Raw genomic sequence first — 27,928 nt, 5'->3', positions numbered from 1 at the left:
ATTTAGATTTCCAAAAGGCATTCGATAAGGTGCCACACAAAAGGTTACTGCAGAAGATAGAGGTACACGGAGTCAGAGGAAATGTATTAGCATGGATCGAGAATTGGCTGGCTCACAGAAAGCAGAGAGTCGGGATAAATGGGTCCTTTTCGGGTTGGAAATCGGTGGTTAGTGGTGTGCCACAGGGCTCGGTGCTGGGACCACAACTGTTTACAATATACATAGATGACCTGGAAGAGGGGACAGAGTGTAGTGTAACAAAATTTGCAGATGACACAAAGATGAGTGGGAAAGCGGGTTGTGTCGAGGACACAGAGAGGCTGCAAAGAGATTTAGATAGCTCATTCGCTTAACCCAAGGTTTGGCAGATGGAATACAATGTTGGAAAATGTGAGGTCATTTACCTTGGGGGAAAAAAAAAACAAACAGTAAAAGGGAATATTATTTGAATGGGGAGAAATTACAACATGCTGCAGTGCAGAGGGACCTGGGGGTCCTTGTGCATGAATCCAAAAAGTTAGTTTGCAGGTGCAGCAGGTAATCAGGAAGGTGAATGGAATGTTGGCCTTCATTGAGAGAGGGATGGAGTACAAAAGCAGGGAGATCCTGCTGCAACTGTACAGGGTATTGATGAGGCCGCACATGGAGTACTGCGTGCAGTTTTGGTCACCTTACTTGAAGAAGGATATACTAGCTTTGGAGAGGGTACAGAGACGATTCACTAGGCTGATACCGGAGATGAGGGGGTTACCTTATGATGATAGATGGAGTAGACTGGGTCTTTACTCATTGGAGTTCAGAAGGATGAGGGGTGATCTTTTCGAAACATTTACAATTATGAAAGGGATAGACAAGATAGAGGCAGAGATGTTGTTTCCACTGGTCGGGGAGACTCGAACGAGGGGGCACAGCCTCAAAATACGGGGGAGCCAATTTAAAACCGAGTTGAGAAGAAATTTCTTCTCCCAGAGGGTTGTGAATCTGTGGAATTCTCTGCCCAAGGAAGCAGTTGAGGCTAGCTCATTGAATGTATTCAAATCACAGATAGATAGATTTTTAACCAATAAGGGAATTAAGGGTTATGGGGAGCGGGCAGGTAAGTGGAGCTAAGTACACGGCCAGATCAGCCATGATCTTGTTGAATGGCAGAACAGGCTCGAGGGGCTACATGGCCTCCTCCTGTTCCTAATTCTTATGTTTTTATGTTCTTATGTTCTGCGACTCTGACGAGCTACCCTTTATCCCAATTCTCTTGTCTTTCAGCCAGGTATCGAATCTGCTAGTTGTTCCCTGTTCTGACCTTATTCTTCATTAGTCTATTATATGGTAATTTTTGAAATCTAGATACATAACACCTGCTGCATTACCCTTGTCGAACTTGTTACCTCTTCAAAAGAATTCAGTGAGGTTGTTCAAGCAAGACTTTCCCTTTTGAAATCTATGCTGACTATTCATTATTATATTTTTGGTTTCCAGTTGTTTTATTTTCTCCTTTATTCGGGCTTCCATTATTTTTTCTATCCGATCTTAAGCCGACTGGTTTATTGTTCCCTGTTCTTAAATATAGGTAGTGTTAGCTATCCGCCAGTGCTCTGGCACGACCTTTTCCTTATGAATTATTAACTATGTAATAGTGCCTCTGTTATTTCTTTAGATTCTCTTAGAATGCACAGATGGAATCCATCCAGACCAGAGATTTTATCCTTTGATTAGTTCAATACTTCTCCTTTTTAATTTTAAATAGTTATATAACTTCTAATTTCATCTTCCAATATCATGTCCACTTGATTCATCTCGCTGGTAATTTGATATCCCAGTTTTCAAATTCAAGTGACAAGACACAATCCCAGGCACTGTACTCCCAGTTCATCTTGCGTTACTGTGCTGCAGCTCATGTCGGTAATTTCAGAGCTCCATGGACCATTATGAATTCCCATGTACAACGTGGACCATTATCCATCTTTAGCAGCACCAGTTAAGCTCGCCAAGTCTCATGTCTAATCACTTTTAGAACCGAAAGGAGGTGAGAGTTAAAAAAGTTTTGTAAAACAAAAAGTACACGCTGCTGTGTTGTCTCTGGCTACTGCTTATTGTTTATTTTAACTATCATATATTTTACTTTATAACCCAACCATGATCTACAGTATTTATTTTTCCATTATATCCAAAATCTAGGCGATTACAGGAGAACAAGTTGTTGCAATAACAAAGGTCTTCGTCTGACCCCGAGGCAATGCGACATTACCAGAAATTGTGCGTGTAAAGTCACAATTAGTTCAAGGGACAGAGTTCTCATTTATCGGTGTATTTATAAGCCTTCACTGCTTCTGCATTGTGGAGAAAGACAAATGGATATTTTGGAAATTAGCAGAATGTGGATAATGGTGCATTCCAGATATGTATACTGGCACCTTGTTTTTCCATTCATGCACAAGAGGAATATCATGGAAGTTTATTGATACTACCAAAGTAGCAAGCGTAGCAAATGATGTGGAAAAATGAATGATATTGCAGGACAGTTCGACAGATCAGTCGATAGGTGGCAAATGTACTTCAAATGGGGGAAAACCAGTGCAAGTAACTATATGGAGTAAAGGAACAGAGATCGAAGGGTGCAGATAGATATGGCAGAAAATGGCGGTAGAAAATACCATTAACAAAAATATCAAGATGCTGGGTTTTTATACAGAAACACTAAATAGAAAGCAAGCAAGTGATGTTGAATTTGAACAATACATTAGTTAGACCATTGCATGCAGTTTTAAACAAATTATAGGAAGGGTGTGAAGGCAACACTCGAGTGACACCAGGAATGAGAGGTTACAGTTACCAAGAAAAACAAGCATGGGCTCAGGGTTATAAAAAAAATTATGAAGGCTGAAGAGTTTTTCCTTCTCTGCACAAGTTATTAGAACAGAGAATTTTTTCTCAAGGAACGTGGACATCTCCGACCATCCCGCAATGCCTTAGATGGCAGTGTTGAGCTGCCTTTTTGAATATAACGGAGTGGCTTGCTTGGCCATTTCAGGAGGGGCAGTTCAGAGTCAACCACATTGCTATGGGTCTGGAGTCACATCGGCCAGACCAGGTAAAGACAGCAGATTTCCTTCCCTGAAGGACAGTGAACCAGAACAACATTCATGGTCACCATTTGGAAAGTGTCCAAATACTGCTGTTAGCTTTTAATTCCAGATTTTTATTTAAGTTAACTGAATTTAAGTACCCCAGATGCTGTGGTTGGGTTTGAACTCATGTCTGTTAGAGTAACATAACCACTATACCACAAGCAAACATGGAGTCTGAAAGTATCTGTATCTAGCTATAATTCGTCTTTCATCGAGCAACTGCAAAAACCAAACAATGAAAACAGTGGGGAAAAGGTGAACCAATCATATCAGAACAATTGGTTGTGGATAACATTTTTGGGCACTTTTTTCACATGTCCAAATGTTTTAAGTCAACTAAAATCCAAAAGTTAGATATTTCTTCGTAATTAGATTGAATTTATCACTTTCTTTCAATGCCGTCATTCAAGTTTTTACTTCCAAGGCCTTGGTTTGTCTCAAAAGCCGAAGCTTCCAATGGATATTTCCCCCAGTACAATTGAAGGGAATTACCAAGTGCATTTATCCATTCTAAGCTCCAGTTTGCAAAATTTCCCAGAATGTGTAAGTTTCTGTTTTTGAACCAAATTAGGAGATTTGAGGAGTTTTCCCCCATCCAGTGAGGATTTGCTTTTTCCAGAAAGTCCATGGAACAAACTGGAAATTGATTTCTCATGTTTATTTCATGAAATGGTCACATATAAAATATTAACTGTTCCTTTTTCTAAAATTAACTAATCAATTTTACCTCAACAGACATCGGTGATTAACAGCGCTTGCAGCTACTACTCGTTGTGGTAGTGAGTTCCACATTCTAACCACTCTCTGGGTAAATAACTTTTTCCTGAATTCCCTATTGGATTTAGTCACCATCTTACATTTATGGCCCCGAGTTCTGGTCTCCGCAAGTGGAAACAATCTCTAGGTCTTCCCTATCAAACCCTTACACAATCTTAAAGACCTCTTTTAGGTATCCCAGCCTGTTCAGTCTTTTCCAATAATTATGACCCCCTCAGTTTAGGTATCATGGGCCCAAGTTTCGAGCCGCGCCTAGAACGGTGCAGTCCCGACCTGGACACCGTTTTTCGCGTCAAAGTGCGCGGAGCCAGGTCCCTGCGCTGAAAACAGTAGCTCCAGGCGCCCAAAACTGTGTGGGAGGGGCCGAAGCACACAGCCCTTAGCCCTGGCCGAATGGACTCACTGGGGCTGCGTGCATAAGGCTCCTCCCACGGCCAGCTCCTGCTTCCTCCCGACCCGACTCGACTCCCGCTTCCCCCCCGAACCGGACCCGACTCCCGCTCCCCCACCACCCCTGGACCGGACCCGACCCGACTCCCGCTCTCCCGCCCACAAACCAGACCCGACCCAACCCGACTCCCGCTTTTCCCGCCCCCGGACCGGACCCCGACCCAACTCCCGCTCCGCCCACCCCTGGACTGGACCCGACACCGACTCCCCTCCCGACTGGACCCGACCTGACCCCCCTCCCGACCCGAACCGACCTCCCTCCCACCACCCCCCCGACCCGCGCTCCCGACCCCACCCAACTGCAAATCTGGTGCTGGGGACGGGCCCTGCCCAAAGTCTCAGGCCCGGCCCATTCAGCCTCCCTACCCCCCCATCTCCCCCGCCTTTTACTCCTCCCCCCCTTCCCCTCGCTGTCAGAAATACAGACACTGACAGACAGAGAATGAGACACACACACACACACACACACACACAGACAGACAGACAGACAGACAGACAGACAGACAGAGATAGAGACACTGACAGAGACACAGAGGTGGGGGGGGGGGGGGGCATCCCAGCACGTTGTTGGAGTGCTCCCGGTGCTGCAGTCGGTAAGTAGAAAATGTTTTATTTATGATTTTTTTTAAATTATTTATTAATTTTTTGATTGATTTATTGGTTGATTTATTGATGTTTTTATCATTTATCATTGATGATGGCTCTTTATTTGTAAAACTGAAGTGTTTAATGTTTGTAAACTTCCCTTTAAACCTCCCCCTCCCCCATTCCCTGCGCCTGATTTGTAACCTACGCCTGATTTTCTAAAGTGCAGACAAGGTTTTTTCGAGCGTACAAAAATCTTCACTTAGTCCATTCTAAGTTAGTTTGGAGAAAGTTTTCACTAACGAAACTTTGAAAACAGGCGTAAGTGGCCGGACACGCCCCCTTTTGAAAAAAAAATTCTGTTCCAAAGTGAAACTGTTCTAACTGACTAGAACTGGAGCAAACTAAATGGCGAGAATTCCAATTTCTAAGATACTCCGTTCTACACCAGTTGCTCCCAAAAATCATGGCGAAACTTGGGGCCCGTAGCTCAACATTTTTTTTTAAGTTTCTCCAGTGCCTCTATTCTTTTTGTGATAAGCATGTTTTCAAAATTGTTTGACAAAAAGCTCGGTGTCATATTTCAAAAGCATAATTCGGTTAACAGTTTATATATATCGAGTATTTATTGAGTAAGGGGCAGTGTGAGCGCAAATGTGACAGAAACAAAGGCTGCAAATACGACATACCGATTGCAGCTTTTTACTTTTCCTCACTGGAAAACAGAAATTGTGTCTCCTTGCACTTAGGTTTCTTGTGTTTTTAAAATACAGGTAGAATGTCCAAAATCCAGAGTTCCAAAAACCGGAATTGTGCCGATTGCGAGAGTAGTTATCCAGAATCCGGAAATATTTCCCGGAAACCGGACTTTTAAGCTGTGCACACCTTTTTTCAAACATGAATCCAAAAAAATACGCAAACTGGCACAGGTCAGTCTCGAGGTTGCCGAATTTGGGTCATCGGATTTAACGCTCCGAAATCCATAACAGGACGTCAGATTTCCTCAAATTCAGAAAAACCCAAAACCCAGAATGGCCTCGGTCCCAAGGTTTCCAGTTTCGGGATGTTATACCTGTACTAAATGAAACAATGAATTCAAGTAAGTTTTCAACTAGACTTGTAAATAGAAGCCAGTAACTTAATTGTTGTCGAGAGAAAGCATGTCAAGCTGAGACACAGACAGGTTAGGCAGGCAAACAATAAGACACTATCCTATTGTTTACATTTAATGACTGTTTACTTCAGGCAAGTTGAATCAATGATGTCAGCTTCTGACTGTCCTGGGGCGGGGCCAGGATCATGTCGTCAAACGTGACTGAGTGACAGTTGCACCGACCAATGGGAGATCAGAGCCCGCCCAGCCTCGCAACCAATTAGACCTCGCTACTGACCTCAAAGAAAGCTACCCACAAAGATGTCGCGAACTCTGTGGCGTGGATATCACCTTTCTGACATTACTTTCATTCTGGCATCATCTATCGGGAAGCTCTCGCGTCCAGCAGCGACGTCATCAAGCACGTTGAGCAGCCAATCACATTGAAAGATTCTCAGACAACAAACCAGGAAGCAAAAAGCAGACTCTCATTCACTTAATACTTTCACAGAAAGCAAAATAAAGATTGGGACTTGCACATGGGATTAAGGTGGAAACTTATCATATTTTAAAAATCATTTAATGTAAGAAATGAAATTCCTCATACAAAATTAGTCTCGAGAGCCAGAGAAGTTGTTCAGCAGTAATTATGACAGTGCAATGCTTGAAAAAAATCAGTTACACCTCATTAAACAAGGCTTAACTTTTAAGGGTTTTTACAGCAATAGAACATAAAAAGCTCAAGCTCATGTCAATTCACTGATTCTGTGTTAATTGCATCTGCAAGGACCACAACAGCGCATCCTGTGGAAGAGCGGGGCATCACCGACAGCAACTTCAGATTTCAGCGTTTAACTGCGCATGTGCAGACTCCAGAAGTTGCCATTAGTTTTAGAGTAATGACGGCAAATGCAAATTACAACCACAAATTACAGGCCATTGTGCAGTACCCTGCTACGTCATTAAGTTAAACTTTTTTTGGCAACTGAAAATAATTCTAAAGTAAATTTGTATTTGAGCCATAAGGGAGAGTGGGGCTAGATGCTGGTGGAACAAAGGGAAGTGTTAATGGTTGGGGGTTAGGGTGAAAGGAAAGTTGGGTTGGAGGCTTATGGGTGCGGGAACTGAGTAAACCAGGCCTCCTGTCTGCCAATTCACCCTTCCTGCTAATTTCTCTCTGTGCCATCAAACACTTTTTCTTCCTTGAGTTATGTCTCTCCAATGAATTGGTGTTTCCCAAATCTTTAATTTTTTGATGTGAACATCACATTCTTTCTATTTCTCGCTCTCTCTCACCATGTAGATGTGATGCTTCTTGCTTTTCTGTCATGGTTTCTATTGCTTCCACAGACCATGCCAAATTTCTACCTTATTCCTCCTCTAACCTCTTATTGTTTTCAACATTCCAGTCCTCCCTTGGGGTGGAATGTGTTTGGCCTCACTGTGCATTTGCCTCAGTGTGCTCTTCAGTCGTCACCACAGAAGCAGTAATTGAGGAAACTGAAATTGGCCTTCACAAGACGGAGGGCCCGAGCATTCTCATGAACCGAACACAAATCATAAATTCCTGAGAGCATATCAACCATAACCTCCAGCACAACCTGAACTGCACAGCTCTGATGATTTGCAACACCTCAGCACGCCCAAACCACTACTCTAATTTCACTCCGCAACCCTCTGGAACTGAAGCACTGTATCTTGAAGTAAAATAGTACAGATGGCAGACATCTGAATAAAGCCCACCAAAAAGCTAGAAACACTCAATAGGTCAAGCACTACCTGTGGAACGAACAGAGAGGACTTATAGGATACAGACCTTTCATCAGAACTGGCTGATAGAGGTCCATACGTGACATGTATGGTGTTTGCCTCCACAAGTGCTGCCTAATCTGCTGAGTGTTTCCAGTATTTTCTGTTTTGTTGAATATTGAACTGAAACTGCACTGGATGTTTGGGCAGCACAGTATATTGATTGACACTGCTGAGAGCAGTAGTTGTTTTGAAGAGGTCTTGTCTTGTGTTGGGTCACCACTGTTCCTGATACAAAGCTTCAAAGCTTTTACAGCATTCTGGTTTTTGAAACTCAATCCATGAATCTATACTTCGGATGATCCCCTCCATAACACTCATGTGAAGGTTACATAAAGCTGACAGAAATATCTTGACAAAACAGGTCTTCAAATTAGCAGGGAATAATCTCCACGGTACGTAAAATTGAAGACATTTCATTTTTATCAAAATCTCTACTGCAGTCAGCATTGCAGGTTTCTGATTTTCCACAAAGGTCTATGATATTTTCTATCCTGCAGTTCTATCATTTGCAGGTCTTCTTGTGAAAGAAGCAAAAACCTGCCAATACAACTTGAAAGGCCAGAGTCTTAAGAAATGGAACATCCACTTACCATGACCAAGCTAACTGGACAAAGAAATTTAGCAATTTTGCAGGATTCAAGCTACATTACTCGAAGCTACCAGATACTTTCGACATTCTTCTAAAAATAATGCAAGCTGCTTTTTTATAAAAATATATAATAGATATATATTTTCCAACGACAAATCCAAATATGTACCATTCTGAGCCAGAAAGGTGGCAAATAAACGAAGGAAAGTTTGAGAAATTATTTTAAATCTCCAACAGAGACTGGTTAGCTTTGAAACCACATTGATCACTCCTTTTCTGTAAAGAGTGCAAGTTCAGTTTTGAGGATTTCTTCAAAAAAAACTCAGATCTACTCATCCAGGTCTTCTCGAAACCCTCTTCAAAGCAGGTGTCCTTTTCAATTTAAAGTATCCTACTTTGTATGCAATACTGTAAAGGCACACTGATACTTCACTACAGCTCAGAGCAAAATAACTAGAGTTCACCAAGTATGAAAGTCTCATTCACAGAGGAATCTCCAAAAACAGACCCAAGCTTGTGAGGATTTGTTTTGGAACAACACTTTTGTCATGACACATGAATACTTAACAGTGGGCTAAAAACAGGAGAGCTAAATATTTGCCAGGACACCAGAGAGAACTCTGTTGTGCTACAAGACGAATTTCGGGAGCTAGGAGCTGAATTAAAAAGTAGAACCTCAAAAGTAGTAATTTCAGGATTGCTACCAGTGCCACGTGCTAATCAGAGTAGGAATCGCAGGACAGTTCAGATGAATACGTGGCTTAAGGAGTGATTCCTGAGACATTGGAGCCGGTTTTGGGGAAGGTGAGACCAGTACAAACCGGACGGTCTGCACCTAGGCAGGACTAGAACCAATGTCCTGGAGGGAGTTGTTTGCTGGTGCTGTTGGGGAGGAGTTAAACTAATACGGCAGGGGGATGGGAACCTATGCAGGGAGACAGAGGGAAGTAGAATGGGGGCAGAAGCAAAAGATAGAAAGAAGAAAAGTAAAAGTGGAGGGCAGAGAAACCCAAGGCAAAAAGGGCCGCATTACAGTAAAATTCTAAAAAGGGCAAAGTGTGTTAGAAAGACAAGCCTGAAGGCTCTGTGCCTCAATGTGAGGAATATTCGGAATAAGGTGGATGATTTAACTGCGCAGATAGCAGTTAACGGGTATGAGGTAATTGGCATCATGGAGATGTGGCTCCAGGGTGACCAAGGCTGGGAATTCAACATCCAGGGGTATTCAACATTTAGGAAGGACAGACAGAAAGGAAAAGGAGGCAGTGTGGCATTGCTGGTTAAAGAGGAAATCAATGCAATAGTAAGAAAGAACATTAGCTTGGATGATGTGGAATCGGTATGGGTGGAGCTACGGCATACCAAGTGGCAGAAAACTCCAGTGGCAGTAGTGTACAGACCACCAAACAGTAGTAGTGAGGTTGGGGACAGCATCAAACAAGAAATTAGGGATGCGTGCAGTAAAGGTACAGCAGTTATAATGGGTGATTTTAATCTACATATTGATTGGGCTAACCAAACTGGTAGCAATGCAGTGGAGGAGGATTTCGTGGAGTGTATTAGGGATTGTTTTCTAGACCAATATGTCGAGGAACCAACTAAAGAGCTGACCATCCGAGACTGGGTGATGTGTAATGAGAAAGGACTAATTAGCAATCTTGTTGTGCGGGCCCCTTGGAGAAGAGTGACCATAACATGGTAGGATTCTTTATTAAAATGGAGAGTGACACAGTTAATTCAGAAACTAGGGTCCTGAACTTAAGGAAAGGTAACTTCAATGGTTTGAGGCGTGAATTGGCTAGAATAGACTGGCAAATGCTACTTAAAGGGTTGACGGTAGATAGGCAATGATAAACATTTAAAGATCACATGGATGAACTTCAGCAATTGTACATCCCTGTCTGGAGTAAAAATAAAACGGGGAAGGTGGCTCAACCATGGCCAACAAGGGAAATTAAGGATATAGTGTTAAATCCAAGGAAGAGGCATATAAATTGGCCAGAAAAAGTAGCAAACCTGAGGACTGGGAGAAATTTAGAATCCAGCAGAGGAGGGCAAAGGGTTTAATTAAGAGGGGGAAAATAGAGTTCGAGAAGAAGCTTGCCAGGAACATAAAAACTGACTGCAAAAGCTTCTATAGATATATGAAGAGAAAAAGATTCGTGAAGGTGCAGTCGGATTCAGGTGAATTTATAAATGGGGAACAAAGAAATGGCAGACCAATTGAACAAATACTTTGGTTCTGTCTTCACGAAGGAAAACACAAATAACCTTCTAGAAGTACAAGAGGACCGAGGGTCGAGTGAGAAGGAGGAACTGAAGGATATCCTGATTAGGCAGGAAATAAATGGCATTGAAGGCTGATAAATCCCCAGGGCCCGATTGGGATGCATCCCAGAGTACTTAAGGAAGTGGCCCTAGAAATAGTGGATGCATTTTCCAACAGTCTGTCGACTCGGGATCAGTTCCTATGGACTGGAGGGTAGCTAATATAACACCACTTTTTAAAAAAAAAGGGGGGGGTGAAAGAGAAAGAGGCTAATTAGATTCCAGTTAGCCTGACATCAGTAGTGGGGAAAATGTTGGAATCAATTATTAAGGATGAAACAGCAGCGCATTTGGAAAGCAGTGACAGGATCGGTCCAAGTCAGCATGGATTTATGAAGGGGAAATCAGGCTTGACAAATCTTCTAGTTACATCCTCAAAAAATTCCAGTACAGTGGACAAGGGAGAACCAGTGGATGTGGTGTATTTGGACTTTCAAAAAGGCTTTTGACAAGGTCCCACACAGGAGATTGGTGTGCAAAATCAAAGCACATGGTATTGGGGATAATATACTGACGTGGATAGAAAACTGGTTGGCAGACAGGAGAGAGTCGGGTTAAACGGGTCCTTTTCAGAATGGTAGGCAGTGACGAGTGGGGTACTGCAGGGCTCAGTGCTGGGACCCCAGCTCTTTACATTATACATCAATGATTTAGATGAAGGAATTGAGTGTAATAATGTGAACGTGTGAAAATGTATAAGCAGTAGAGACAGTGAAGTGAACAAAGGAATCATGGAAGAATAACTAAAAGAATGTCACACTGCAAATATTACAACATCAGCACAAATAACAGACTCGCTCAAGGTCTTAGTTACTAGTCACGCCAGTAAAATTGTAACATTTACAAGCAATGGGTGAGAAAGCTCTTTGTGAGAAAAAGTTGCTATAACCACTGGCCCGTATCTAATTGGGCAAGGAAGGCCAGGTATCGGCTCATGAGTGGACAAAGGGAAGGAGGGATCACAAAGGATAGGGTGAACTGAATGTCCCTCAATTGTATTACGTACTGAAAGTGTATAACCGTTGCGCCCCTACACTGTAACGGAGCTTGTCCGAGGGAAGTGGACACACTCTGAGGGAGAGCATTCCTTTGTTCTGATAAGTCCCGGCCGGTGAAACAAATAATAAAGACTGCTTTGTTATAAGCTGCTTTGGTGTTCGTGTGTCAGTGTATTCGCTGAAACAGATTGAGGGAAAAAGAATCCGTATCAACAATATCTCCAAGTTTGCAGATGACACTAAACTGGGTGGCCGTGTGAGCTGTGAGGGGGATGCTAAGAAGCTGCAGGATGACTTGGACAGGTTAGGTGAGTGGGCAAATGTATGGCAGATGCAGTATAATGTGGATAAATGTGAGGTTATCCATTTTGGGGGCAAAAGCGCTAAGACAGATTATCTGAATGGCGGCAGATTAGGAAAAGGGAAAGTGCAATGAGACCTGGGTGTCATGGCTCATCAGTCTTTGAAAGTTGGCACACAGGTACAGCAAGTGGTGAAGGTGGCAAATGGTATGTTGGCATTCACAGCTAGGGGATTTGAGTATAGGAAGTCTTACTGCAGTTGTACAGGGCCTTGGTGAGGCCTCACCTGGAATATTGTCTTCAGTGTTGGTCTCCTAATCTGAGGAAGGACATTCTTGCGATTGAGGGAGTGCAGCGAAGGTTCACCAGACTGATTCCCGGGATGGCTGGACTGACATGAGGAGAGATTGGATCAACTTGGCCTTTCGACACTGGAGTTTAGAAGGATGAGAGGGGATCTCATATAAACATACAAGATTCTGACGGGACGGGACAGGTTAGATGCGGGTAGAATGTTCCCGATGCTGGGGAAGTCCAGAACCAGGGGACACAGTCGTAGGATAAAGGGTAGGCCACTTAGGACTGAGATGAGGACAAACTTCTTCACTCAGAGTTGTTAACCTGTGGAATTCCCTGCTGCAGAGTTGTTGTTGATGCTCGTTCATTGTGTATATTCAAGAGGGAGTTAGATATGGCCCTTACAGTTAAGGGGATCAAGGGGTATGGAGAGAAAGCAGGAAAGGGGTACTGAGGGAATAATCAGCCATGATCTTATTGAATGGTGGTGCAGGCTCGAAGGGCCGAATGGCCGACTCCTGCATCTATTTTCTATGTTTCTATGTGCCCTTCAAAATAGTGAGCGCGCGAGGGTGAGGGTGCCCGAGTGAGATCCAGTTCTAGCTAACTCCCATTTTAGAATTCATGACACTATGGGTGAGAGGAAAAGTGTACATTGTCCCTGTTGAAGAAATCACCAGCGTCACATTCAGCATCTCCACTCATCTTGTGAAAAGTAAATAATTGGTTGTTGGTGGCGTCAATCCAAATGTGAGGTACATTATGGTAAAAACCTAACACCAAGTTTGTTAGTTAATGTAGCATTCAAAGCCCATTGTTCTGGTTCAGTGATCTGGTTTTCAAAGTACCAAAGCATTGCCCACGCTGCTCAAACCTCATGTATACTTCTGTATCAATCCGCTGCACCTGGCTCCATAATCCAACATGGATATTCCACTGCGCAATACAGAAAAGTCTGTAAATCGATCCCGCCGCCTCTATCATGTGGTATGTCCCCAAGATCACCCAAGTCAATAGCATCTACAGATTTCATCTATTCCCTCATCTTGATACAAGGAACAGTGCATCACAGACCAGATTTGCAGGACTTACTGAATAAGTATTGGCGAGCATATTTTGTATGGAGCGCACGAGACCGATGGGGCTGGGGCGCGAGAGCAAGAGAAAGACCGAGCGAGCGCACGCGAGAGCGAAAGACCGAGCGAGCGCGCGCGAGAGCGAAAGACCGAGCGAGCGGACATCTCAAAGCACTTTACAGCCAATGAAGTACTCTGCTGTTCCAATGCTCTTCGAGCCAGCCTCCCACTTTGCACTCTCTAAACTCGAGCTCATCTAAACACTCTGCAACCCATAATCCTAACTCATACCAAGTCCTGCTCACCCATCACCCGTGCTCGCAAACCTGTTTTGGCTCCTGGTCCAGCAACGCATGATTTTAAAATTCTCATCCTTGTTGTACAGCCTATCCCCTCCCCAACTCCAATCTCCTCCAGCCCTACAACTATCCGAGATCTCTGCGCTTCTCCAATTCGAGCCTTTTGCGCATCCCGGATTTTCTTGGCTCCACCACTGCCAACCGTACCTTTAGCTGCCGAGGCCCCAAGCTGTGGAATTCCTTCCTGAAATCTCAGTCCCTCAATCGTCCTTTGAACAGTGTCTTAAAACCTACCAAGCTTTTGGTCACTTGTCCTATTATCTCATGTAGTTCAGTGTCAAATTTTATTTGATCATCACTCCTGTGAAGCACCTTGGGACTGTGTACTACTTGAATGGTGCTGTGGAAAAGCATGTAGTTGTTGTTGGTGGCAGCATGTGGAAGAAATAACATGGAAGGCACAGGAGACAGATATTGAAGAACCTCCTCGATTACAACGAATCAACATTTTCTTTTCCATAAAAGCTCCTGAATGGAATGGCTCAGCTGATTAGAACACTGCAGTCCATCTCTCGAAACTATGCTCAAATCCAACCTAGACAAAAGGAATGAAAGTGGGAGAATGGAGTAACGGGCAATTTCTTCTCCTGTTGGACAAACTGCATTTCGAAGTAATCAGGTCTTGCACACTGCAGAATGCAAAGTCCCATTGTGTATTACAATAAAATAAATTTGACCATTACAGGAATGTACTTTCCTACAGATAATTATGAAACTTCTATTCCAAAAATGTACTTCATTGAAAGTTGGTCAAGGAACAAGATTTGCTACTTTGAAAAACCAACTTTGGGAAATAGGAATAAATAATTGTGGTGCATCCATGTCCATGTTAAATCTAGAATTTAAGGCAATTGGCAAAAGAACCAGAGACAACGTGAGGAAAATATCCTCTCTGCATCTACCCTGTCAAGTCCCCTCAGAATCTTGTTTCAATATCACCTCTCATTCTTTTAAACTCCAATGAGTATAGGCCCAACCCTTTCTTCATATGACAACGCCTTCATCTCAGGAAACAACCTCCTGACCCTTCTCTGAACTGCCTTCAATGAAAGTATATCGCTCCTTGAATAAGAGACCAGTACTCCAGGTGTGGTCTCACCAACACCCTGAACAATTGTAGCAGGATTTCCTTACTTTTATACTCTATCCCCCTTGCAATAAAGGCCAACATTCCATTTGCTTTCATTATTTGCTGTACCTGCATACTAACTGAGTTTCATGTACAAGGACCCACAGATCCCTCTGTACCACAACATTTTGTAATCTCTCCCCATTTAAATAATAATTTGCTTTTTTATTGTTTCTACCAAAGTGGATAACCTCACATTTTCCCACATTATACTCAATCTGCCAAATTTGTACCCACTCACTTAGCCTGTCTATATCCCTTTGCAGATTCTTTGCATCCTCCTCACAATTTGCTTTCCCACCTATCTTTGTATCATCAGCAAGTTTAGCTACATTACACTCGGTCCCTTCATCCAAATCATTAGTGTGGATTGTACAATCCCTGTGGCACCGCACTTGTTACAGTTTGCCAACCTGAAAATGACCCATTTATTCCGAAACTCTTTTCTGCTCGTTAGCCAATTCTCTATCCATGCTAATACATTACCTCCAACTGCATGGGCTCTTATCTTGTGCAGTAACCTTTGATGTGGCACTTAACTGAATGCCTTCTGGAAATTCAAATACACGACATGTACTGGTTCCCCTTTATCCATCCTGCCCATTATATCCTCAAAGAACTCCAGCAAATTTGTCAAACATGATTTCCCTTCCATAAAACCATGCTGACTCTGCTTGACTGTATTATGCTTTTCCAAATGTCCTGCTACCTTAATAGACGCCAGCATTTTCCCAATGATAGGTGTGAGGCTAACTGGTCTATAGTTTCTGGCTTTCTGTCTCCCTCCTATCTTGAATAGGGGTGTTATATTTGCAGTTTTCCAATCTGCTCTTCAGACTCCAGGGAATTTTGGTGGATTACAACCAATGCACCCACTATCTCTAAAGTCACTTCCTCTAAGACCCTAGGATGTAGGCCATCAGCTCTAGGGGAGTTGTCCACCTTTAATTCAATTAGTTTGCGTACTACTTTTTCTCTACAGATCGTGATTGTTTTAAGTTTCCCCCCTCCCTATCGCCCCTTGATTATCTGTTATGGAAATGCTGTTAGTGTCTTCTACCGTGAAGACAGATACAAAATATTTGTTCAAAACCTCTACCATTTCCCTGTCTCATCCTCTAAGGGACCAATGATTACTTTCGCTACTTTCTTCCTTTTTAATATACCTGTCAAAACTCTTACTGTATGTTTCTTGCTAGTTTACTCTCAATCTATTATTTTTTGTCATCATTTGCTGGTTTCTAAAAATTTCCCAATCCTCTGGCCTAACACTAATTACTGTATGCCTTTGCTTTCAATCTGATACCATCCTTAACTTTCTTAGTTTGCTACAGATGGTTCATCCTTCTCTTGGTGTCTTTCTTTCTCAACGAAATATATCTTGGCTGAGTTATGAAATATCTCCTTAAAATGTCTGCCACTGTTTATCTACCGTCTTACCCTTTAATCTATTTTCCCAATCCACTTTAGCCAACTCTGTCTTCACATCTTTGTAACTGCCTTTATTTAAGTTCAGGACACTAGTTTTGAGACTCAAGTTTCTCACCCTCAAATTAAATTTGAAATTCTAACATATCATCACTCTTCCCTGGGGGATCCTTCACTACAAGATTAATTAATCCTATCTCATTACACATTACCAGATCTCAAATAGCCTGCTCCCTGGTTGGTTCCACAACGTATTGTTCTAGAAACCATCCTGAATACACGATGAACGTTTCCTCAAGGCTACCTTTGCCAATTTGAGTTGTCCAGTCAGGTAAAGATTAAAATCGCCCATGTTTATTGCAGTACATGTCTTACAAGCCTCTATTATTTCTTGATTTATACTCTGTCCTGCAGTGTCATTACTGTTACGGGGCCGACAGACTACTCCCACCAGTGAATTATTTCCCTTATTATTTCTCATCTCCATCTTGATCTCAGCCAATATCATTTTTCACTACTGCACTGATCTCATCCTTTATTTACAGAGCTACCCCACCTCCTTTTCATTTTTTCCTATCCTTCCAAAATGTCAAATCCCCTGAATATTCAGTTTCCAGTCTTGGTCACCTTGCAACCACGTCTCTGTACCGGCTATCAGATCATACCCATTTATTTCTATTTGTGCCGTCAACTCATCTTTCTTGTTACGAATGCAGTGTACACTCAGATAAAGGGCTTTTAATTTTGTCTTTACCATTTTTTTCCCTACTCTGACCCTACTTTCTGATGCACTCTTAGGTTTATACTCTGGTTATCATTACCCCTATCGCTACTCGACACTATTGCCTTCTTTCCCTTTGATTTGTAAATTTCCGATCTCCAGAGATCTCCCTCCCACACCCAGCCTCCCATTATTTAGTTTAAAGCCCAATCTACAACCCCAGTTATTCAATTCGCAGGACAATGGTCCCAGCATGGTTCAAGTGAAACCCATCCCAATGGAACAGCTCCCCCTTTCCCCAGTACTGGTGCCAGTGCCCCATGGATCGAAACCCATTTCTCCCACACCAATCTTTGAGCCACGCATTCATCTCTCTGATCTTATATATCCTATGCCAATTTGCTCGTGGGACAATTTCTTAATCCTCATGAAACTAGAAAATGATTATAAACTTTAGGTCAGTCCAAAAGACCATTCCTTCATGGCTGATCTGCACCAAGTGTTTTCAGTGATAAGAACTCCAAGCAGAGGGGGTCCTATCTGAGTGCCCAATAATTATCTCGTTGGAAGTACTGACTATCATCCTTCCTGGACAGTAAGAATTCAGTACTGGTCAGTGCCGTCAGAGACCAGCAAGTCCCCTGCATCAACTGAAATCGAGTTCTCAGCACCGTGAAGTAAAAATACATATTCTGTCAGGTCCTACAGGGCCCGTGGTTCTCATGTTTACTGTCTGGTCTATCTTCTATTGAATAATGATGTACACAAAGTGCAATCACTCCTTTCATGTACATTTCAGGTGAATCGGAGGCAAATGTGGCATGTTCCAGTATCATGTTTCGAAAACAAGTTTTTAATGCGAGTATTTTATATGCCAGCAATGATGAATGGATGATTGCATTTTAAAAGGAAAAAGGTATGTGACTTGGGGTGAAATCTGGAGGTGATGGTGCCACAAGATTTTGCTGCTCTCATCCGTTCAGAATGAAGTTAGCTGCATGAGTTTTTTTTTAAAAAAACAGCGCATTCTGTAGATATTGCAGCCACAGCGTGCCAGTGATGAAGGGGATGGATATGGAGTCCAGTGGCATAGTTCAGGCAACCTGTTTCCTTGATGTCAAGCTTCTTGTATTTCTGTAGCTGCACCCAGTTAGATGGTGAGCATTCGAACACTGTTCTCTCTTGAGTGATGCAGAGGCTTTGAGGAATCAGATTTCTCACAAAGAACCCTGCCTCTGCCCTTGTAGCCATATTGTTGATATTACTGGCCCCGTTACACTCCTAGTGAACAACCACAAGGATGTTGATGGTGGAGAGTTGCCAATGGTAGAACAGTTGAAGGCCATAGGAGGTGCTATGCCTCCTCTTAAAGATGCATTACTTGGCACTTAAGTAGCATGAATGTTTCTTGCCACTTGTCAGCCCAAGCCTCGGTGGTATAAATTCTGCTGTAGGCTGGCACCACTGGTTTCATTATCGGACGAGTTTCAAATGGAGCTTAACACTGTAGAATTATAGGCAACCAGCCCCACACCTGACTTTATAAAAGATGCAAGACCATCAATGATGCAGCTGCTGATGTAACCCAAAGATACTTACGTGAGAAACTCCTGCCATAATGCCCTGGGGCCTCCAGCAATACCACCATCAGTTGAGAATGCAATCACTGGAGGCTGACTGCAAAGATCTCAGTTTTGTCCACTTGGTCAAATGCTGCCTTGATCGGAGGGCAGTTGGTCGCGGCACTCCTCTGGCATTCAGTTCTTGCATCAAATTCAGGATCAAGGCCGAGTGGTGCTGGGAGAATTAGCAAGCAGGATGTTTTAAGTAGGTGTCGGTAAGGGCGCGGGACAAGAGAGACAGAGAGAGAATCACAGGGGATAGAGGGAACTCAGGAAAGACGCATCACGTTGTTGCAACCCACTTTACACCCACTCTTGGGCCCCAAGTTTCCACATGATTTGCTCCTGATTTTTTAGGAGCAACTGGTGTAGAACGGAGTATCTTAGAAATTGGAATTCTCGTCATTTATTTTGATCCAGTTCTAGTCAGTTAGAACAGTTTCACTTTGGAACAGAATTTGTTTTTCAAAATGGGGCAGGTCCAGCCACTTACGCCTGTTTTCAAAGTTTTGTCAGTGAAAACTTACTCCAAACTAACTTAGAATGGAGTAAGTGAAGATTTTTGTACGCTCGAAAAAACCTGGTCTACACTTTAGAAAATCAGGCATAGGTTACAAATCAGGCGTAGGGAATGGGGGAGGGGGGGTTGAAAGGGAAGTTTACAAACATTAAACACTTCAGTTTTACAAATAAAGAGCCATCATCAATAATAAATGATAAATACATCAATAAATCAACCAATAAATCAATCAATCAAAAAATTAATAAAACATTTTCTACTTACCAACTGCAGCACCGGGAGCCTCCCAACCCCACCAAGTGTGTCTCTGTCTGTCTGTGTGTCTCTCATTCTCTGTCTGTCAGTGTCTGTGTTTCTGACGATGGGGCAGGGGAAGGAGATATGGTGGTTTGGGGGGGGGGGGGGGGGGAAAAGAGAAGGGAAGGAGATGGGGGGAGAGGGGGAAGGGAAGGAAAGGAGATGGGGGGGGGAGAGAGGGGGAAGGGAAGGAAAGGAGATGGGGGGGAGAGGGGGGAAGGGAAGGAAAGGAGATGGGGGGAGAGGGGGGGAAGGGAAGGAGATGGGGGGGGGGGGGGGGGGGGGGGAAAGAGAAAGGAGAAGGGGGAGGGAGGCTGAACAGGCCGGGCCTGAGACTTCGGGCAGGGCCCGTCCCCAGCACCAGATTTACAGGTAGGTGGTGTTGGGTCGGTTTGGTTCGGTGGGGGGGGGGCGGGGGGTCAGGTCAGCAGGGGGTGGGGGAGAGTCGGGTCGGGGGGGGGGGGGGGGGAGCAGGAGTCGGGTCGGGTCTGGAGGCGGGAGTCGAGTCGGGAGGAAGCAGGAGCTGGCCGTGGGAGGAACCTTATTCACACAGCCCCAGTGAGGCCATTCGGCCAGGGCTCGGGGCTGCGTGCTTCGGGCCCCTCCCACACAGTTTCGGGCGCCTGGAACTACTACACTTGCGCGCATGTGCAGAGGTCCCGGCACTGTTTTCAGCGCAGGGACCTGGCTCCGCCCCCTACAGCTCCTGCTGCACCGCGCCGAGGGCCAGAGGACCTGCAGGGAGGTTGAGAATCTGGAGGGTTTTTTTAGGCGCACTTTGTGGCGCGAAAAACGGACGTCCAGGTCGGGACTGCACCATTCTCGGCGCGGCTCGAAACTTGGGCCCTCGATTTCTCAAAGCTCGGTGTGCCTGTTACATGGGACATCGTTGCAGTAAATGAAATCCAGAAGTCACAATTCACTTCATACTCAATAAACCTGTTAGCAATCCGTGACCCACACACAATGCCCCATCTGTGGCCTAGGGGTGTCAGAAACTTGGGCTGGGGATGTCAGGAACTTGGGAGGCTTTTGCTGGGTTTGTGGAGCTCTATCCTGACTGCTTGCAGCGGAATTCTGACGTTAGAATGGCTCAGATTACTCTTTGCAATGTCCCTCAGAACTTGGGCTGGGCGGTTCCACACTCAAGAAACTTCTGGGTGTGGCTTATCCTCCAAGGGGACCAATCAGCAATCAGGTTGTGATGAGAGAGCCAATTGGCTACAACACATTGCAAATAACTGGGTCAATAAAAGTATGTGATGAGACACTGATGTGATAAAGCACTGTTGAGGTGCAAGTACTTTAGTTAACTGTATCCTCTATTGATCCCAGTCTTAAAGATCGAATGCAAGATACTATTGGCTAACAAGAGTAAAATCCACCATCGGTCTTTGCAGCGAAGCACCAAAACCAAAATTAACTTTTTAGCTCCTCAAACAATGGCGATGATTTTCAACTGCTTGTGCCGATTTATGCCTGAAAAACAAGTGAGCAGCAGAGGAAGAATCTAGGTTGAGGGTTAACACCTTGAATGCACCTCGGAGCCCAAGGGCCAGTAAACGGGTGTACATCACGCCGACCAGAAAATAGGTAGGATACCACTTACTTACTTTTGGGATCTTGCCAGTCTGGTATAAATGGGCAGTGCATGCGCAATAGTCCTTAAAAGGGGCCGCTGGAGATCACTCCAGAAACAGCGGCCTGGAACTTATAGGAATTTTTTGTGGAGCCAGGAGAAACTGGAATATCCTCATGGCCCAACAAAAATACTGTGGCCCATTGCCAGCCACGATGTGCCCTCTTCTTTTACTACTGACTCGTGGTTTGGCTGGCCGACAGGTTTCCTGCCTCGTCGGGCAGCCAGCTGCCCACTGGCTCATTGAGCGCTCGGCATCCAGTGTGAATTATGCTAATGATGCCCAAACCAGAATGACAGTGATTTTTAACCTGCTCAAACCAATAAGATAGTCAATTTCTTGGAATCCAAAAAGTTGTATTGAAGCACCTGTTAATTGAATGCTTTAAATCACTAAATTCCTCAGCTCTGTTATTGACAGCTGCTTAATTCAAATTAATAGATAATTCAATTTTAATGCAATAAATGATAAGTAAATTGCAACATCTGGACAATCCAGATAGTTCTTGATATAACCTAAATCATCCTTTATGGAAACACAATCTGTTAAAACTTATCTGTGCAATTTTGAGACAAAGATGCATTCCACTTTCAATAGAAGTATCAGAAGAGATAAAATTTTTGTTGACTCATTTTCAATATCTCTTGAAGTGGGATTAAAGGTTGCAGAGGTATTTAACAATACTGCTTGATTTTCCCCCAGGGACGAAGGGAAGGAAATCTGCTCCCTAAAAAAGTCAGGATTAATGGGTGTCGTGAACTTTGCAATAGAATAATTGGACAAAGGCTCTGGTTGGAGTCGGTTCATTGGACTGATCTTTTTTAAAATCTTCTTTTATGAAAGCAGAACTGCCTAATTAGAATTTCTCTCTCGGAATACAACCTGTTGAACAAGTCAACTGAACTAAACAATAGATTTGAAAACACCTTTTGCAAAATCATTTTTTTTTAAATAGAAATATCTGCTAATTGTGATACAATTATGACACTTTTCTAGAACATTTGATACTTCATCTGCACTCTGGCATACCAATATAAATTGAAGGGGAGAAAAACGCAAGAGGAAGAGTTGCAAGAGGATAAAGTTGAATGCTGCAATTTAATCATGTTTTTAGAACCAGTTTGTGTAATCTGGCATTATCAAATTATTCATTTGGTTACAGCTTGCAGCTCACTCCCAGGCATTGTATTCTCTATAATGGATCCTGCAGCATTTGTCACTGTCTTTTTTGTGATCTGCGCATCATAGCATTTTTTTTTTTTTAAATGCAGACTTTTCTCACTACAATGAAGTTTTATCCTAATCAATTACAAACCAGAAAACTTGCACCTTCATTTCAACGACAGCCAATTAGAAAAGTCGAACAATTTACAGATTTGTTAAACCACACACCTGCTTGTCCCCAATACAAGGACTAAAATTTATCGAGAAGCACCATCAAACCATAAATTCAATGACCTTCTTGCATTGCAAAAAAATGACGACTACAATGGTGTTGGACAGTTTTACCTGGCATCAATATGGACCTGGTATAACCATTGGGACATGTTATCATTCTGTACTTTGAACTTGGGCAAAGTGAATCTACATGCATGTTTGTTGTAATTTTAGCCTGTTTCAACAAGGTGATATGGCAGTTATTATAAAATGAAGCAGCATTTGCAAATGTTGCCCATTTTCTACTAAAAATATTCCCACAGATTTGACATCTCTTTCACAGATTTTTAATTCAATCTTCAATAAAATGTGAGCACTCCCATTAATAAACCGTAGATGATCAACTTGATAAAAAAAGGATGAGACTGGGCCCCATTAAAATTACCAATCTTCACATTATAGATGCACTATCTCGGGAGAGTTCCAATCACAGAAAACAATTACCAATCAAACTGCTGAAAAGCTGTGAAAAAAATAACCACCATTTCACAAGATCACCAGGAGTAACTTGCTTTCATATCAATTCAAAAGTCACGTTACAAATTCTAAAAATACTATGACAAACAGACCCTTTGAGTGTCCAATTTATAATTCACCCAACATAAATGTTGCAGTTCATTACTTGAGCAAGAGATCATAGAATGGTTACAGCACAGAAGGAGGCCATTCGGTCCGTCTAGTCTGTGCCGGCTCTCTGCAAGAGAACTTCCGCTCATCCCACTCCCCCAGCCTTCCCCTGTCACCTTGCAATTCGCCCCATCCCCAGCCTTTAGGTATTTTTCCAATTCCCTTTTGAAAGCCACAGTTGAATCTGCCTCCACCAGGCAGTAAATTCCAGATCCTAACCACTCGCTGGGTACAAAAAGATTTTCCTCATGTCGCCTTTGGTACTTCTGCCAATCACCTTAAAATCTGTGTCCTCTGGTTCTTGACCCTTGTGCCAGTGGGAGCAGTTTCTCTCGATCTACTCTGTTTCGACCCCTCATGATTTTGAACACCTCTCCTATCAAATCTCCTCCGAGCAGAGAAGGTTGAGAGAAGAACCCAAACTTCTCCAGTCGATCCACATAGCTGAAGTCACTCATTCCTGGAACCATTCTTGTACATTTTTGCTGCATCCTCTCTCAGGCCTTCACAACCTTCCTCAAGTGCGGTGCCCAGAATTGGACACAATACTCCAGTTGAGAGCAAACCAGTGTTTAAAAAGGTTCATCATAACTTCCCATCATAGAACACCCACCATATAGGTGATGAAGCTACATTTCAATACTCAACTCCTCAGCTACAAGTGAAGATACAAGATTTTCCAACCATTTGTATTGTACTATTTTAAAATAAATTCCAAAGCTGGAAATATTACTTAACCTAAGAAATAGGAACAGGAGTAGGCCATTTGGCCCCTCGAGCCTACTCCACCATTGTAAGATCATGCTTTTGAGCAAATATTTAAAGCCTTGAAGCATATTGGCTCTTCAAATGACCTCTTAAAAAGAGAACTGTCCATTACCAATAATTGCAAATGAATTCACAATTGCACAATGCCACTAAAATTTCTGCAGCTGCCATGAGCACCCATACACACAGGCATCTGCCACCCCGTGAATTGGAGTTCAGGACTGGAACATCAGGTCCTTCATTGAAACATCTGTGAACTCATGTGGAAAAAAGTCATTCTCGTTCGAAGGACCACCTATGATGATGATTTGTAAACTTGGAAAATATTACCCAAAGTAGTTCCTCCAAGGAATACTGTAACTAATGCGCCAATGCGAGTTCAGTAAATAGTCAATTCAAAAAAAAGGTACTTGACCAGCAAGTGAACAAAGTTACTAAAATAAGCTAAAATTATTAATTTTACATATCAACAGTTTCCAATGTAAATTTGTACTTCTCTGAAACAAGCCATCAGAAATTCCACTGGTCCAACTGTTGAAGAGCCAGGGCTCAACTTACAATTTTCTATTAACATTCATGGAGAACATTTGGTTGGAACTTCATTGTTTGCAAATGTCAAAAAGTACAAAACACAGGGATTTTTTTTTTAAATTGAGAAAACACTGAATTTTGAGAACGACTGCAGACATTAAAAGGCTTAAGTTTCCTTTGCTTGAAACTACAAATTCAGATAAGAAATGGACCTGAACATGTGGTAAGCACACATTATAGTATCTCACCAAGTTACACATTTTATGATCTTCTCATCCTTTCCCCCCCCCCGCCACCCCCAAACACCCACCCGCTCCCTGCCACGAAGAATCTGATGGAATGCTCCCAGAGACAAAACACAGCGGTCCTGCAAGTTTTGCTGCATGTTGAATCAGACAGTGTTGCTAAAATAATCGTAACTGAACTTCAAACCTGTTACCAAAACTCTCATCCATGCATTTATCACTTCCAAATATTATTCCAATGCCTCCTGACCCATCTCTCATCCACCTTGAACTTTACCAAAATCTCTGCTACCTGTATCCTTTCCTGCACCAATTCCTGCTCACACATTATCCATGCCCTTGCTGAAATAACCTTGCAGTTGCCCATAACTTCACATTTTAAGTCATCAGTCTCCTCTTCAAATCTGTTAATAGCTTCATTTCCCCCATCTCTGCAACTTCCTCCAGCCTCCATCTCCAGTCCTCTGACTCAGGCCTATTGCACATTCCTCAGCATCCCCCACCCGACCATTGCTGGCTGTGCCTTCACCTACCTCTGCCCCATATTCTGGAAATCCTTCCTGAAACCACTGCCTCTGGACTTTCCTCTCCTTGAAATCCTTCCTTAAACCCAACTTATTTCACCAAGCTAATCAGTCAACCCTCTAGATATCTCATTCTTTGGCTCAACGTCTTGGTAAAGTGTCTTGGAATATTTTTGTACGTTAAAGTCGCTGAATAGATGCAAGTTGTTGTCGTAATTATGTTGTGGTAGTAAAGATTGACCATTAGTTTGTTTGATGACGAATGATTCTTGAAGAAGACACACGCAACAGTTACCAACGAAAACAGACTGATAAACTCGAGCATTCTTCTTCCCACCACGGTGACGGAAATTCAAGACTACTTTTAACTTACTTGATACAAACAATATTTCAAATATTCAAGCCAACAACTCAAGCAATGCAGAGAGGGAAACATTCTATCTGCTGCAACAGTTGAAGGGTTGTCTGATACGGAGGTATCCTGGATCTTGAAACAGTGTTGTTAAAAAAGGTACAGTATGCAAACAGTTCTTGAAAAAAGTCTTCGAACAATATCAAAATGTATTCATAGTTAGCAACTCTAGCACCCTTTAACAAAATGATCTGGAAGGAAGCTGGGACTGAACTCGAGCAGCACAGCAAGCAAGCAGAAACAGACCACTGCAAACTACTGAAGTCATCAGTTTGGGATCTTGCACTTGGAAGTGCGACTCCTTTGGAATTGCAGGTTTCAAACTGATGGTGCATTGCAATATTCGCAATTCTTCGCTCACATCAGTTGAAAAACTATTCCTTTGAATATTTCCAATACAAATCAGGTTAGATTAAATTTTAACATCTAATTGTCAATTTAAGGCCTCTTAAATATCTAGAAATCTACTTTTTACTGTTACTTCAATCAAGCGTCGACTAAATTAAAATCAGAATTTTGAAAACATAAACCAGTGGCTTCGTAATCTCATTAAACTCCTCCCCTCCCCACCCCCGACCCAGTTTTCCCCCCTCCATGCCTGAAAAATGCAGCTCAAGACATAGTTCTATGGATACCAACAACTTGGACACAAACAGCTCTCCCAGAAGCTTTTCATGCACAAGCAGAGGCAGCATGTTGGCAAGCATTTCAAATGTGGGGCACAAAGACTGCCTGTCCCGTCCTTACTTCATAAGAACATAAAAAATAGGAGCAGGAGTAGGCCATACGGCCCCTCGAGCCTGCTCCACCATTCAATAAGATAATGGCTGATCTGATCATGCAATCAGCTCCCCATAACACCTTGTCGTTTAAGAAACTGAATAAATTTAAGACAGAAATAGACAATGTCCCAGTAATCACAGCTCTCTGAGGCAGCGGATTCCACAGATTTACAACACTCAGAAGAAATTTCTCCTCCTCCTCCTCTGTTTTAAATGGGCGGTCCCTTATTCGAAGAGCATGCCCTCGAGTTCTAATCTGCCCCATCAGTGGAAACATCCTCTCTGCATCCATCTTGTCAAGCTCCCACATAACCTTGTATGTTTCGATAAGATCATCTCTTATTCTTCTGAATTCCAATGAGTAGAAGTCCAACCTACTCAACGTTTCCTCATAAGTCAACCCCCTCATCCCCAGAATCAATCTAGTGAACCTTCTCTGAACTGCCTCCAAAGCAAGTATATCCTTTCATATATAGTGAAACCAAAAACTGCATATAGTACTGCATATAAGATACCATTGGCCTTCTTGATCACTTACTTTACCTGCATACTATCCTTTTGTGTTTCATGCACAAGTACCCCCAGGTCCCACTGTACTGCGGCACTTGGCAATCTTTCTCCATTTAAATAATAACTTGCTCTTTGATTTTTTCTGTCAAAGTGCATGACCTCACACTTTCCAACATTATACGCCATCTGTTAAATTTTTGCCCACCTCATTTAGCCTGTCTATATCCTTTTGCAGATTTTGTGTGTCCTCCTCACACATGACTTTTTCTCCCATCTTTGTATCATTAGCAAACTTGGCTACGTTACACTCTGTCCCTTCATCCAAGTCGTTTATATAGATTGTTAATAGTTGGGATCCTAGCACTGATCCCTGCGGCACCCCACTAGTTACTGGTTGCCAACGAGAATGAACCATTTATCCCGACGAACAGAAAACAGTTAGCCAATCCTCTATCCATGCTAATATATTACCCTGAACCCCGTGAAATTTTATCTTGTGCAGTAACCTTTTATGTGGAACCTTGTCACATACACAACATCCACTGGTTCCCCTTTAACCACCCTGTTCATTACATCCTCAAAAGAATTCCAACAAATTTGTCAAACACGACTTCCCCTTCATAAATCCATGCCGACTCTGCCTGATCGAATTTTGCTTTTCCAAATGCCCTACTACTGCTTCTTTAATAACAGACTCCAACATTTTCCCAACCACATAGGTTAGGCTTACTGGTTTATAGTTTCCTGTCCTTGGGGGAAGTGTTTTTCGTGCTGTTGGGGAGGGGTTAAACTAATATGGCAGGGGGATGGGAACGTATGCAAGGAGACAGAGGGAAGTAGAACGGGGGCAAAAGCAAAAGATAGAAATAAGAAAAGTAACAGCGGAGGGCAGAGAAACCCAAGGCAAAAATCAAAAAGGGCCACATTACAGCTAAATTCTAAAA

The 27,928-nt window shown here is 42.9% G+C and overlaps 1 protein-coding gene across 4 annotated transcripts in view; it reads right to left on the bottom strand.

Moving 5' to 3' along the window:
- The window catches only part of LOC139275199 (sister chromatid cohesion protein PDS5 homolog B), a 297,515-nt gene that overhangs the window by 246,786 nt on the left and 22,801 nt on the right, over positions 1-27,928 (bottom strand). Inside the window, exon 1 of one of the 4 annotated variants that reach the window (XM_070892339.1) lies at positions 13,939-13,957. The exons of the other annotated variants lie outside the window; for them this stretch is intronic. The gene's annotated coding sequence lies outside the window, so the exon portion shown is untranslated. Of the gene's footprint in view, positions 1-13,938; positions 13,958-27,928 lie in introns of those variants that run through there. 4 annotated transcript variants of the gene reach the window in all.

This window comes from Pristiophorus japonicus, chromosome 10 (assembly GCF_044704955.1).
Source record: "Pristiophorus japonicus isolate sPriJap1 chromosome 10, sPriJap1.hap1, whole genome shotgun sequence".
NCBI classification, from domain to species: Eukaryota; Metazoa; Chordata; class Chondrichthyes; family Pristiophoridae; genus Pristiophorus; species Pristiophorus japonicus.
Note: the sequence above shows the minus strand (reverse complement) of the source record. Positions and strands in the feature narration are given on the sequence as shown.